The following is a 14,373-nucleotide window of genomic DNA, read 5'->3' as shown; positions in this document are numbered from 1 at the left end:
TTGCTCTTCAGTCTTATTGACATCATTAGAGCCCATAAGTTTTTTGAATTTCCAAGTCCCAGTTTCAATTCAGCACTGATCATCTTCTTCATGATGAACCGATCAACTTTTTCTCTCAAGGTTGGATTTTGTATCAGAGACAAATTATACAACATTTCTCTATCGGCTTCATGCTTTTCTTCCAAAGTTGTGGTATTCCCATAATCAATATCGTGTCTCATGCACACTTCATCAACTCTATTGATGGGTTTACTCCATGATTTAGGATTGTCTGCCTCATCTAATCTTTTATCCAAGTTTGTGCCTGGACCACAGAAAGAATACCCTGGTAGATGTAATTCCCCTGGTATTCCAGTCGTAAATTTACTTCCTGATAAAAACTTTTGTATATCTCCCCCACGTTTGTGTTTGGAGATGAATTTACTCTTTTTCGAGCCACACACCGAACATATACCTTTTTGTCTAACCCTGTCATTTTTACTTTTAAAATATGAGATATTTTTAGTATTAGTGTTCTTTTTACATTTGAAACAATAACTCATTTATTTATGAGAAAAATTCCGACAGAGTGTGAAAACCTTTTTAGTTTTCAGCATGCACATTTGAATCAGAATTTTTAAAACATAAAGAATCCTAAGAAATGTCTTCACTCTCTCCTCCATTTATTTAAGAAAAAAAATGTAAAATTTTAATGAAAGTCAATCACACCAAGGAAAACGATGTTAATAGTCTTGACGCAAATATTTCTAATAGACGTCAATACATTGTTTTCCTCCTCGGTGCGTTGAGATTTATTTATTTTCTGGAATACCCCTAATCTTTTTTCTAATCTCACTGGATTCCATATTTTTATATTTATTTATTCTCTCTTTCCTCCCTCTCCCTCTCCTCCTTCTCTCTCTCTTCTCCCTCTCCTTCTCTTTCTTCTCTCTTTCCTCCTTCTCTCTCTTCTCCTTTTCCTCCTCTTCCCTCTCTTCTTCAACTCCTTCCTCATCCCTTACTATCCTTGAATCACTTACACCCCATAGAATATCATACATATATTCATCAGGATTTCTTGTTATTCCTGTATCCAAAATAATTTTTTTTTACAACAGGAAACCAATAAAATTTATTTTGAATTTCTAAAAGAGCCTTACCTTTTCTTAACTTTATAATTTTTTCATTATTTAACATTATAATTCAATCCAAAGTTGTTGGTTTATCAACATCAGCATAATGCCAATCTTTTATTGAAAATACCTCATTCTTATGTTGTAGAACATATTAAAATACCGAATACCCTTTTCTTGAAGGTATGCTTGGACACAGAAATGATAATTTTCTTGAAGCCTTCTTGCTGTCATTTATGTATTAGAAATATATGTTAGAATAATATTATGGCACGAAACACCTCCCCATCTTCCCATAGTTAAATCATTTTGTATTTCCTTACTTATTATATATAATCCTGTTTTTTCTGTTTTCATGATATAAACTATGGCAAAACCATTATTATATTTACCCTTATTAAATTATTTTATTTGTTGTTTTATAATCGTGCTTCCACAAAACTCATTCTTGATACCAAGTGGATAATATTCTTCCTTACGAGACTGATTTAATTGTTCCAGGTCTTCTAGGTCAATTTTAAATGACCAATTATACCGTAAATCATTAATATCATACCCCCATTGTTCTATTCTCATACAAACGATACGCCCTTCTTTATAAAAATTTATTTTAATTCGAACTGTGAATTCTGTATGACCTGGAGATAAAATCAACACTTCTGTATCTTTGCAATACACGGCCGTTTTATTTTAGGATATATATTGTGATAAATCGCTTAATCTCACCAAGTCATTCGCGTCAGTCAGGCTTGGATAATTTTTTAATTTATAAGCATTTTCCACATTAATATTTTTGGTTATTTATATTTATGTCGTTCAGCCTGTGCCTTTGTGTAATAATTTGATAAATCAATATCCAGTTCTTGGGATACACCAAAGATAGAACCATCTTAACCAACATAAGTCATTTATATTAGATTAAAAATAATGTCATAAATTTTTTTATTTTTGTTGAGTTGAAATAGCACATATAGACATAATTGAACACAACACTTGGAATTTTATTCTTGAACTTGAAATGTTTGATAAACACCATTCTGTAAGAATTTTATGACTTTAACAGGTGGTGGAAGACCAAAACTATCAAAATAATATTTGTCTTGAGTATTAAAAATACAAACCCAATGAGAACCGCTCCCATTATTATCTTCTAAGTTCATAATAATATTCTTTGTATGTTTAGGCACATTTGTTAATTCATCTCTTTTCCAAATAACCACATGATGAATTTTTAATTCATTACAATATTTGACAAATTGTAAATTTGATGTTGTATTCTTTCCAAATTCTTTAAACCACTCATCAATGCTCATTTATTTATTAGAAAGATATAATCCATTACACTCTTCTTCTTCTTCTTCTTCTTCTTCTTCTTCTTCTTCTTCTTCTTCTTCTTCTTCTTCTTCTTCTTCTTCTTCTTCTTCTTCTTCTTCTTCTTCTTCTTCTTCTTTCGGCTGCTCCCGTTAGGGGTCGCCACAGCGGATCATCCGTATGATCCGCATAGTGATTTGGCACAGGTTTTACGCCGGATGCCCTTACTGACGCAACCCTGGTCGCCTCTTACAACACAGGGATATGGTACACCTATTTTAACTGGGGTATACACCGGCCCAGTACACTGGTACTCATTTCGCCGACCTCGGAAGGATGACAGGCTGAGTCAACCCCCTGGTGTATTAATTCAGTGGCCCAACGGGGCTTGAACTCAGGACCTTTTGGATCCCAAGCCGCTGCCCTAACCACTGCGTCAACACCAGGCTATATATAATCCATTACCTCTCTTCGTTAATTTTTCACCTGCTTGTGCGATCGAAAAAAGCATATCTCCAACAAACAATCTCGCTTTATCAGGCAGACCTTCAAGTTTTTCAGCAAAATCTACAATTACACCACTTCCACTAATTTGTTTCTCCAACTCTTTGTTATGTCTTTCCAATTATTTTTGAGCCTGGAGTTGAGCCTTCCTTTCGTTGGCAATTTTCACCGCTGTTGAAATACCACCTGTCAATGCTCCAACCACACTTAAACCAGCAAATAAAGGAATTCGAAATGGGAGAAATCCTCCACTCGTCTCTCTTCTTGAATATTTTTTCAACATTAGTTTTGTCATTTTAATTTTAAGTGAGCCAGTATCATTCAAGATTTTAACCTGTTCTCTTGTGAGCAAAACATCAATTCTTACTGCTCCTTTTCTCTGAATTGTATTCACGTTAATCGTACAAGGCTTTTGATTTTGAACACAAGATGATAGTTTATGAAGATTGATTTGATTAACATATACCCCAGTTGGTACTTTTCCACTCATTTATTTAACAAAAAATTATGTGAGACTAATCATAACACCAGTATCTAAATTAATCTGCAATTCTGTTTCTTCCAAAAGCAAACAATATGTATCAACTTCTTCACTCTCTCCTCTTTCAATGTATAGGGAAGTATCCACTCGATTAGATTTTATAGTTTCATTTTGAGCTGCTCAGGTCAAACGCATAGATTGTATACAAACTTTTAAATGCTGTCATATCCAAAATAGTTCTTTATTTCCATTACTCTCACACACCTTTTGGTAAGACTTGTATGCTTCAGCAAAATCATTTTTTTCCCAATTAATTTCCAATCTATCTCGTCGATAAAATTTTCCATCAAGAGAAACACGAAGTTGTTTCACCTTAGCTTTATCACTCAATGCATTATTCTTATCAGTCGCAGTATGACCATCTGGCTTTTACAAAATGATCCACAGATATCGTGGCTTTCCTTCCAGAACACCCAAATTCCACATGTAAGTGGTTTGGTTGAGTTTAACGTGTTGACATCTTCTTTTGAGGTATGATACACTGAGTGGTTTCTTTGAGTTAAGTCTTCTGTTCAACATCTCTTCTGTTTTAAGATTAGGAGTATATTCACTAATATACCAACTCATTTCATCAGTTACAAATTTATTCCAATCACCAAAAGCACGAGCAACTCCAAAAAGTAATCTATTTTCAGAATCATTCCTTTGGAGTTGAAATCTAATTTTAAGACCATACAGAACTTTATCATGATCACAAAATCCAAATATACCTTTAAGAGGAACTGCCACAGTAAAACTATTAACTGCTTTTGTATCATCATTATACGCTCCTTTCCTTTGAGTATATCCAGGGTCTGTGGTTGTTCCCGTTGACATATCAGGAATAAAACCTTCGACAGACCCCTTTCCTATTCTATCACTTAATGTATAGAGTGTAAATTTCATCATTTCAGATACAGCAGAGACATAATCAACCGCTTCAACTTCTTGTGTTCCAATGTACAAACGGACACTATCAAACATTTTCCAGAAGAAATCATTTACAAGTGTTGCGTTTGTGTTATTCCCAGCCTTATTGAATTTAAATTTACACAACAAGAAACGTTCGGATAGATTTAAATAGATTTGTTGATTATTTATTTCAAAACTTTTTGTACCATTTTCATTCCAGTCTGTTCCAGTTCTTGCATTTACCTTGAAGTAATCTTTTTTCGTGGAGTTTGAGATGATAATAGTATCATCCAAATCATAGATACTATCAATTGCTTCCATACTTGCATTTATTTAGGAAAAAAGATGTTAAAACTTTTGAAACCCTGACCCAAGTATTTGAATTATTTTCTGTCGTTCTTGGGGGGACAACTGAGTTTTGCCTTTCTTAATTTCTTTAATTGCTCGTAATTTATGAGATTCCTTTTGGGCATCTTTAATGCTTTTTACAGCACCTGCTACATTTCCCACAGCAGAAGCAGTTGAACCCATTAGGTCTTTATGTTCAAGAATAGTTGAACCAATACCCATTAGAGTATCAATTATCCCATCTCCTCTAAATTGATGTCCAACACCTCTTTGTCTCTTAGGTTTATAGTATCCTCTACCAAGATACATACCTTCACCCTTGTAGTATGGGGAAAGGAATATCCCTTCCCCTGTAATTATTTTAAATTTTCCCAACTCGTGTTTCCTCACAATAACCATTGTATTTATTTATTGGAAAACTTCACGTAGGTGAATTCTGATGGATATAACTTCCCCATTATAAGAAATCATACGATTATCTTGGTCGGTTGTCCTAAAATTTACTCTGTGTATGTTTTTTCCTGACACAGGGAGATAAACCAAATTTTTGGGTTCCATATTGAATTTATGACCAATTGGGGTTGAGTATGCACTGAATGAAAATATTGTATTTGTTTTTATTCCATCATTATAAGCACCATCAATCAAATCACAGTGAATTAATACCGAGTTTATTCCTGAGGATATTTGAATGACATTATCACTGTAAAACGTCCCATTAATCTTTTTCAATTTCAAACGTTTCAATCTTTTTTTGAGGAGAAACCCAATAACTCTAAATGAATTATCAATTGTGAAATCTACCTTGTCGTTATTTTTAAGTTTAATCGTTGATTTTGAAGTATGTTTTTGAATGTCTATAACAATATTTTTTGGTTCATCACCCTGTTCTTTCATATGACGAGCAATTTCGGAAGATATTTGAGAAATCTCATATGCTCCGGGTGAGACTGTTATCGTTTTGTATCCACTTCCCGGATTATAACTGAACTTGTCATTTTCTCGATTATATTAAATAAGGTATGATAAGTTTCCATGGACAATAAAGATGCGTCATATTCTTTTGTTGTGTCAAGTTGTAGTGGGTATGGGAATGAAGATGTGTGGTCGCTTGTTGTGAAATTGAAACTAAGGATTGTGCTTCTCATCTTATTTAATATGAGATAAAATGTCTTCATATTGATATTTATTAATTATTTTCATGTTCATCAACTGGTCTAAAATGGCTGATGCTTCATTAAAACAATTGTTATTTCCAGCCTTCTGACTGCCGAACAACAATAACAGTCTATTAACTAATTGTGATGGGTCATTTGGAAGAAAACTAACACCTGAACCAAGGATACTTAAAGCCTGAATAATGTGTTTCTCCTTCTCATTCTTCCTACTTTTACCAGAAAGAATAACCTTATAATTTAGAGTGTTCAGCAAATCAATATATACTCTATCATCATTATTTTCCATATCCAATGGTTTATCAATATACTTTGATTCATCCCTCACAGTTGAACCTTGTCTTCCATCTTTTGTGAGAAGAAACATTAATCTTGGAGTTAGTTTAACAGGGGGTTGAGCAGAACCCAAGAACCTTAATTCATCATTAAATATCAATACCTTTTCTTGAACAAGATGAAATATTGCTGGTTGTTCTGTTGGAATGAGTCCTGTTTGGTTTTTGAATCCGCTGAATATTCATTGTTTTGAAGAGCATTCACAATATAATCAGGGGGTCGATTCATCTCTTCCAGTTGTTGAAATAATCCTTCATCATCATATTCTAATTCTCCTCTCTGCTCTAATTCTTCCTCCGTCATTTGACTGAAATATTTTAACATTTGGAGCTTTCTTGGAGTATATTTTATTGTGGGAACTGTGGAAACATCTATAATTTTTTCTTGGGAAGTTTATAAAAGTGGTTTAAAAAATTTCTCTTGTTTTCTTTCAAATGCTTCTTCACCCGTTAGTTTTTGTCTGCGTTTCTTCTTTATGTCTCCCTGTTGTTTTACAACTTTTGAAACCAACTATTGATGTTCCTTAAATCTTCTTGCTCTTTCTTTTGCATCCATTTATTTCTTGGAAAATATCATTTAATGAATTGTAAAGATCAACAGGGAAATTTTCCTTTTCTTCATCATCCAAGTAGATGTGTTCAAATAAATCCTTTTCTTTAAATATTTCATCAAATTCTTTATTAACATTAATACGAGTTGTAATTTCTTCTTCACTAATACTTGCATCTCTGCTTTTCATACGTTTGCGTTGAGTTTCTTCATCAACATCAAAACCGAATGATAAAATCTTCACTCTGCTCAGATGTTTAATAATTTGTCTCGTTCCTTCTGGATTAGTTTATAACATCCCAAGATCACCAGATTTTAGTTTCCTTAACTCACTCTTACAATGTGAATATTTTGTTGTACCAAGAGAAACCTCCTCAAATATTTGACCTTCATTCCTCAATCACATATGTTCCTCCACTGAAATATAGTGATAATCTTCACCTTTTACTTCTCCAGGTCTTATTACTCTAGTTGTTGTTGATACAATGCGTATCACGGGGTGTTTTTAAAGTAACTTTACAATATTCTCATTTGTACTACACAAGAACATTGTTTTATGAAAGTTTTTTCCAGAAGCAGATTTACCCACAAGATTTATAATAATAGTTGTCATTTATACATGTAATTGTTTATAAAACGAAAAATATATCTCTTAAGATCTCATCTTGTTTCACAACAATATATTTATATTTTTCAGTCGTGTGCTTCATGTAATCACCAAATTCCTTTTTATTTCATAATGTAGAACAATTATCTCTCCAAAAAATATTTATATCTTTTGAATTTAACTTGAATAAAATAAAAGTATTAGCATTGTTTCTGATGGAACGACGAGGAAGTTGAAAGTACGATTGACTAAGATAAATACAATTACAAGAATGTCTCCCTCTTGTGTGGTAGCTGTCCATTACCGTATGGTTTTTCTCATTAACACAATCATCAAAGATAACGAGGTTCTTTTTTGATTTATCCAAATCTTGGGGAGATGGTATATCATCCGTATTATCACTAAGAATACAAGTTATCGGTTTTGATTTCTTTTTACATCTCTGTGTATCACAAAATAGTTGAATTATATCTTCAATGTTATCATCATTTTGGTTTTTTTGAAGTTTAAATAAACCGATTATATCTTCTTTTTGAAGACCAGCATTAAAACCTTGTGAGAGTAGTTGATACTCTGGTTGAAAACTCGACTTTGTGAAAATTATTAAATTATCATAATCTAAAAAGTTGGGCGTCAGGAGTATCTTCAAAAGTAAGCAGGTTTTTCCACATCCGCTTGAACCAACTATGAGACATCTTAATGAATTTGGAAGATTTTTATGATTGTTAAATTTTATCTTATTTTCCCAAATGGGTAAAAAATCATTCATTTATATATTTGGAAAACAGGTTATTTAATTTATTATTGGCTTTTTTAGAAACTCTAGAATTTTATCCCAAGTTCAGGTTTAATTTCAAGATAATCCATTATTTTATTTATGCAATATCTTGTGTTGATATTTCCCTGAAAATCACATCCATGAATAATATATCACAACAATCCTTTGAACATTTCTCTAATACGTTCAGTTTCTTCCCTTATAAGGAAAGGTGTGTTGTCACCCTCATACTTTACATTCATTTCTCTAATCAATCTTGTAAAGTAATTCATTTTTGGTGTAAATCTAAAAGAATTATTTTCCTTTTTTAATTTTTTATTGTCATTAATTCGAAGATAATCACAGAATATACATTGTTTATAGGCTTTTGACTCTGTGTTTAATCCCCGTCTTTCACACGCAGGACAATTCTCAAATTTGTCATATGGAGAATCAGGGAAGTTGAGCATATTTATAAAGTAAAACTTTACTTAAAGTGAAATTCATCCATACTTTCAGTTGCATATTGACTCATATTTAATAATATTAGCATCGATATCTATATACTTTTTTTCATTACCAGATTCAACTACAACATTTTTTTATATTAAAGGTAATTTTAAAATGATCCTAAACTACTATTGAACGAAATGTCATTTCACCTGATATATTAACATCCTTTATTTCATCAGGGTTTACATCTTTAGGGTTGTTGAAAAAAATACAAATTTCTCCTTGCATATTACAGATGGTCTTATCTTTTCATTCTAAAGCTTCATCCATAAGATTTTTGTTTTTTGATACTTTTTCTTGTTTCATTGCTTTTTCTCGTTTTGAATATATTACCAGAAGGAGAGAAACTTTTGTTCGAGATACTTTAATTGATGTTCTACCAGATATACTAAAAGCCCTTCCACTGAAGGAAATTGAAGAACTCATCATATCCACCGGAATTGTTTTTATCCAACAGTTGTTATATTTATCTTTGTTCAATTTTACATCCTTGACATATTTCTCAGTATATTTTACAAATGAAGAGATTGATTGAAACTTGTCTTTTGTGTCTTGAAACATTGTATTTATTAAGTGAAAAAAGTTGGAGGATAAAATGGTTTTAAGCACAGATTCACCTATAAATTAAACGAAATTTTCATCAAGAAAATTTTAGTTTAAGCAAAGTTTTATGACATAAATATGATGAATACACCATACTGCGATGTTTGTAATCACAAATATAAATATTATAAAAAACACCTTCAAACCAACAAACATACATCTAATCTATTTCATCAAATATCTTCTCTTGAGTTGGAAAGAAAGCATTGTGATATCTGCTCAAAGGATGTTTTGAAGAGTAGTTATAATCGACATCTTCAATCACAAAAACATAAGAAAAATGAGTTTAAAGTAAAGGGAGACTATTATATTGAAAACACTGATGGGGCATTTAAAGGGCATATAAAAATAAGGATTTTTCATCAATAGCTGAATCAATTGAAATAGTGAAACCTGATATTGAAAACGTTATTAAAAAGACATTAAAAGAAATGAAAACTTTAAAGTTTTATGTGGGAGTGAAAATGAATATGAAAAGATAAGATGAAGAACAAACTCCTTATATGAGAACAGATCTTCATTTTATAACATCATTTCAAGATTTTTTGAATCGTGGGGTTTATGAAGAACTATCAAGACAAGAGGAGGATGTTGATAATATCGTGGTGGGAAGTGGATTTCATATTTAAAAAAATCATCTTTTTAGATATACACATTCTAAAATCAAACCCTCTTAAAGCTTCTTCTTATATTGAATTACCAAAAGAAATAAAACTAAAGAAGGCAGTTGTTAATATGAAGAACAATGATCATAAATGTTTTCTCTGGTCTGTTCTTGCTCACTTACATCCACCAAATTGTAATTCAGAAAGAGTAAAACAATATCTGAAATATGAGAATACCTTGGACATTAAAGATTTTAAATTCCCAATGCCACTATTAATGTATATGGATTAACGGATACAAACAAAGTTCAAATATTAAAAATTTCAAACCACAATTAAAATGAAGAAACACACATTGATCTTTTATATTTTAGTGTTGGAAAGAATTCACATTTTACATACATCAATAATTTATCAAGATTAATCTCTTCTCAGGTATTCAGAACAGCAAACAAAATATATCCTTGTAAGCGATGTCTTAATTCATTTCATACAAAAGAACGATTAGAACAACATTCAAAATATTGTAGTAATCATAAATCAGCTGTAATTACAATGCCTAAACCTGGTGAAAAGATTTTTTTTGAAGATTATTATAAATCTATCATGCACCCATTTGTGATATACGCTGAATTTGAATATATCCTAAAAAAGATAAATACTGCTTCTCCTCATCCAAAAGAATCACATACAAATAAATATGAAAAACATATTCCTTGTGGTTTCTGTTATTATATCAAATCATCTATTGGAGAAAAGTACAATAAACTTGAACATTATTGTGGAAAAAAATCTTCACAAGAGTTTGTAAAATAATTAGAAAAGGATTGTATAAGACCAACTAAATTAATGAAAGAAACAAATGAACCGATGAAATTAACCGAAGAAGAAAAATTAGAATTTAGAAAGAACAATATCTGCATATTTGTGAGGAGGAAATTGAGGAGTCTAAAGTTAGGGATCATTGTCATCTTACTGGTAAATATAGAGGTCCCGTTCATTCCTGTTGTAATCTTAATTATAAATTTCCTTCTTTTATTCCAGTCTTTCTTCACAATGGCGCCAACTATGATACACATCTGTTTATAAATGAACTTTCAAAAACACCAGGGAATATTTCTGCCATAACAAACACAAGTCAAAAGTATATTTCATTTACAAAAATGATATTCACAAAACCTTTAACTCGTATTCGGTTTCTAGATTCTTACAAGTTTATGGGAACACCACTTGCCTGCCCAGTATCAAATCGAAGCTCCACGGGGTCTTTTTCCAAATCTTAATTTACTCTTTCCAAAAGAGGAAATTCTAACTTAAGAGGAAATTCAGATTAAATAGAAAATTCAAAGTAAAGAGGAAATTCTAATTAATGAGGAAATTAATGAAGAAATTCTAACTGAAGATGAAATTCTAATTATAAAGAAAATTTAAACAATGAATGAAATTCTAACTGAAGGGGAAATTCTGATTAAAGATGAAATTCTGATTAAAGAGGGAATTCTAACTAGAGAGGAAATTCAAACAAGGAATGAAATTCAAAGTAAAGAGAAAATTCTTACAAGTGAGGGAATTTATCCTTCTGATTATATGGATTCATTTATGAGATTTAAAGAAACACGACTTCCTTCAAAAGAAAGTTTCTATAATAACCTTTATGAAGAAGAAATAAGTGATAAGGAATATAAACACGCACAAGAAATTTGGAATATATTTAAGATAAAGAACCTGGGAGAATATCATGATTTGTATCTAAAAACTGATGTTTTATTGTTAGCTGATGTGTTTGAAGCTTTTAGATCACTCTGTCATAATAAAAATTGTTATGGATTAGATCCTGCCCACTATTTCACAGCTCCTGGTTTAGCTTGGAGTGCAATGTTGAAAATGACAAAACAAGATATAGATTTAATCAGTGATGTAGATATGCTTTTGATGATTGAGAAGTCTAAGAGAGGTGGAATATCACAAGTATGTTCAAAAAGATATGCTAAAGCAAATAATAAATATCTTCCAAATTATGATAGTGAAAAAGATAGTAATTATTTGATGTATTTTGATGCTAATAATTTGTATGGATGAGCAATGTCTCAATCTCTGCCTTCTGGTAAATTACAGTGGGTGGAAGAAAAGGATTATGAAAAGGCTTTGATGAATATTGTTATTTATTCTCAAGAGGAATTGAATGAGGAAGAAGAAGGTTATTATTTTGAAGTTGATTTGAGGTACCCAAGTGATCTTCATAATAAGCATAAAGACCTTCCTTTTGCATGTGAGAAAGAAACCCCAAAGAAAGAATGGTTGAGTGATTATCATAAAAGTTTTAATATTCAAGGCAAATCAACAGAAAAGTTATTAACAACATTCTGTGATAAAGAGGGATATGTTTTGCATCAGAGAAGCTTAAAACAGTTTTTGAGAGAAGGATTGAGAGTAACTAAAATTCATAGAGTTTTAAAATTTAAACAAAGTCCTTGGATGAAAAAGTATATTAAATTCAACACAGATATGAGAACAAATACAAAAGTAAAATTTGAAGGGGAATTCTATAAATTGATGAATAATGCTGTCTTTGGAAAGACAATGGAGAATGTTAGAAACAGGCAAAACATCAGATTTGCAACATCTTGGAAAGAAGCTTCTAGATTGATAAATAAACCAAGTTTTAAGAGAGAAGTGGTTTTTTTCAGAGAACTTTTCTGCTATTCATATGGAAAAGAAAAGTATTGTAATGGATAAACCAATTTATATTGGAACAGCAGTTCTTGATTTATCAAAGATATTGATGTTTGATTATTTGTACAATGGCTTAAAGAAAGAGTGTGGTGAAAATGTTTCATTGTTGTATATGGACACTGATAGTTTTATCCTAGATATAAAAACTGATGATGTTTTTAAAGATATGAAGAAAAATATTGGAGTATATGATACAAGTAATTTTACTAAGAAGAGTGACTTATTTTCAAAAAAGAATGAAAAGGTTATTGGTAAGTTTAAGGATGAGTTGGGTGGAAAAGTCATGAGTGAGTTTATTGGATTGAGAGCAAAGGCATATGCTTATAAATATGGTGATCAGATTGATAAGAGGTTAAAGGGAATAAAGAAATATGTAATAAAGAAATCAATAACTTTTAGAAATTATTATAATTGTTTGATGAATAAGAAAGAAGAATATAGGAAAATGAATACAATAGGAAGTTATAAACATAACATATATAGTGAAGAAGTAAATAAAAAGGCATTTGGAGCCTTTGATGATAAGAGATTTATTTTAGATAATGGAATAGATTGTGTGCCATATGGATATTGTATGATAGAGTGTATAGAATAGATTGTGTTTTAATGATGGGAAGATGGGTTCTGGTTTTTTAAGGGCGACCGCCGCATTTTTTCACAATATATAAATGGTCAAACCAAGTATTAATCAAACTAAAGAGTGGAGAAAATCTCAGTCTTGGTATATAAATGGAAAACATAATGAATGTGAAAAATATCAAATAAGTCTTATTGAAAAATAACTAAAACAAAGGTAAATAAAACAAATAAGCGAATCAATTAAAAAACTAGTAAGTTGGAGGATGTAAAGAAAAAAATTAATATCCTTGAATGGACTGAAAACTTTGATGGTTATCAATTGAACAATGAAAAAACAATTTACTATAATCTCAAAATGATATGTGGCTTAGGAGGTGGTCAAACAAGAGCATAAAGAGAAGTTTATCATTTCGTAATGGCACAAAAGGGGTATGTTAAAAAATATAAAGATTCAAATGTTTTGTTTTTAAATATTTTAAATGGGGATTATTGTGCAAAGAAAATAAAACTATTGAAGGAATTTGAGAATGAACAAATCTTTATAGGTTCAATGAGTGAGCTTAACAATATGCATTGGTTATTTGAAAAAGAGTGTCCCGAGGCTTACATGTTTCAGATATTTCTTTAGAATCACCTTTAACAAATCACATTACTACTTTACTACTTCAGCAAATCTTTATCTTATTGCATTGGTTATTTGAAAAAAAGTGTCCCTAGGTTAAAAGGGCAGACAAATGAATATCCCTTGGGATAAAAAGGGGGTTTACTTTTTAGGGAAAAAAATATGAATCGCTGAATATACCCCATTAATTTACATGGGAAAAAGTGAGCCAGAATCAGTATATTCACCCTACTAATAATCATATTAAAGATGTGAAATTTATGACAATGCAGAGCAAGCAGATTGTGGACAATGAGAACTTCTGGCAAAGCAATAATATTGCACCTTATTATTTTGTGAATTCAACAGTTGCACCAGAGTAGGAATACGTGACTATTTGTATCTCTGAGTTCAAACTTGGGGGATGTGGATCTGGTGTGAGTTTCTGGTGTGAGACTAATAAGGGCTATTTATCATCACTTTGACTTTGTCCTTTCACATTTTGACCCAATTTTTCATTATTTTCTTTATCGTCACCTAATAAAGGTTTGTTGAAAATTTGATGATAAAAGCTAAAATGGAAAGAAAAAGTTATGGCTTGGACAGAG

At 31.1% G+C, this 14,373-nt stretch overlaps 1 protein-coding gene and 1 long non-coding RNA gene across 3 annotated transcripts in view; one reads left to right on the top strand and one right to left on the bottom strand.

Moving 5' to 3' along the window:
• Positions 1-14,373, bottom strand: part of LOC147008876 (uncharacterized) — a 77,586-nt gene that overhangs the window by 22,879 nt on the left and 40,334 nt on the right. The gene's annotated exons all lie outside the window — the stretch shown is intronic.
• LOC147008877 (hyaluronidase Ccc Hy-4-like) overlaps positions 1-14,373 on the top strand; it is a 92,867-nt gene that overhangs the window by 52,269 nt on the left and 26,225 nt on the right. The gene's annotated exons all lie outside the window — the stretch shown is intronic.

Source organism: Eptatretus burgeri, chromosome 18 (assembly GCF_056783735.1).
Source record: "Eptatretus burgeri isolate ZD-2024b chromosome 18, Ebu_testis_v1, whole genome shotgun sequence".
NCBI classification, from domain to species: Eukaryota; Metazoa; Chordata; class Myxini; order Myxiniformes; family Myxinidae; genus Eptatretus; species Eptatretus burgeri.
Note: the sequence above shows the minus strand (reverse complement) of the source record. Positions and strands in the feature narration are given on the sequence as shown.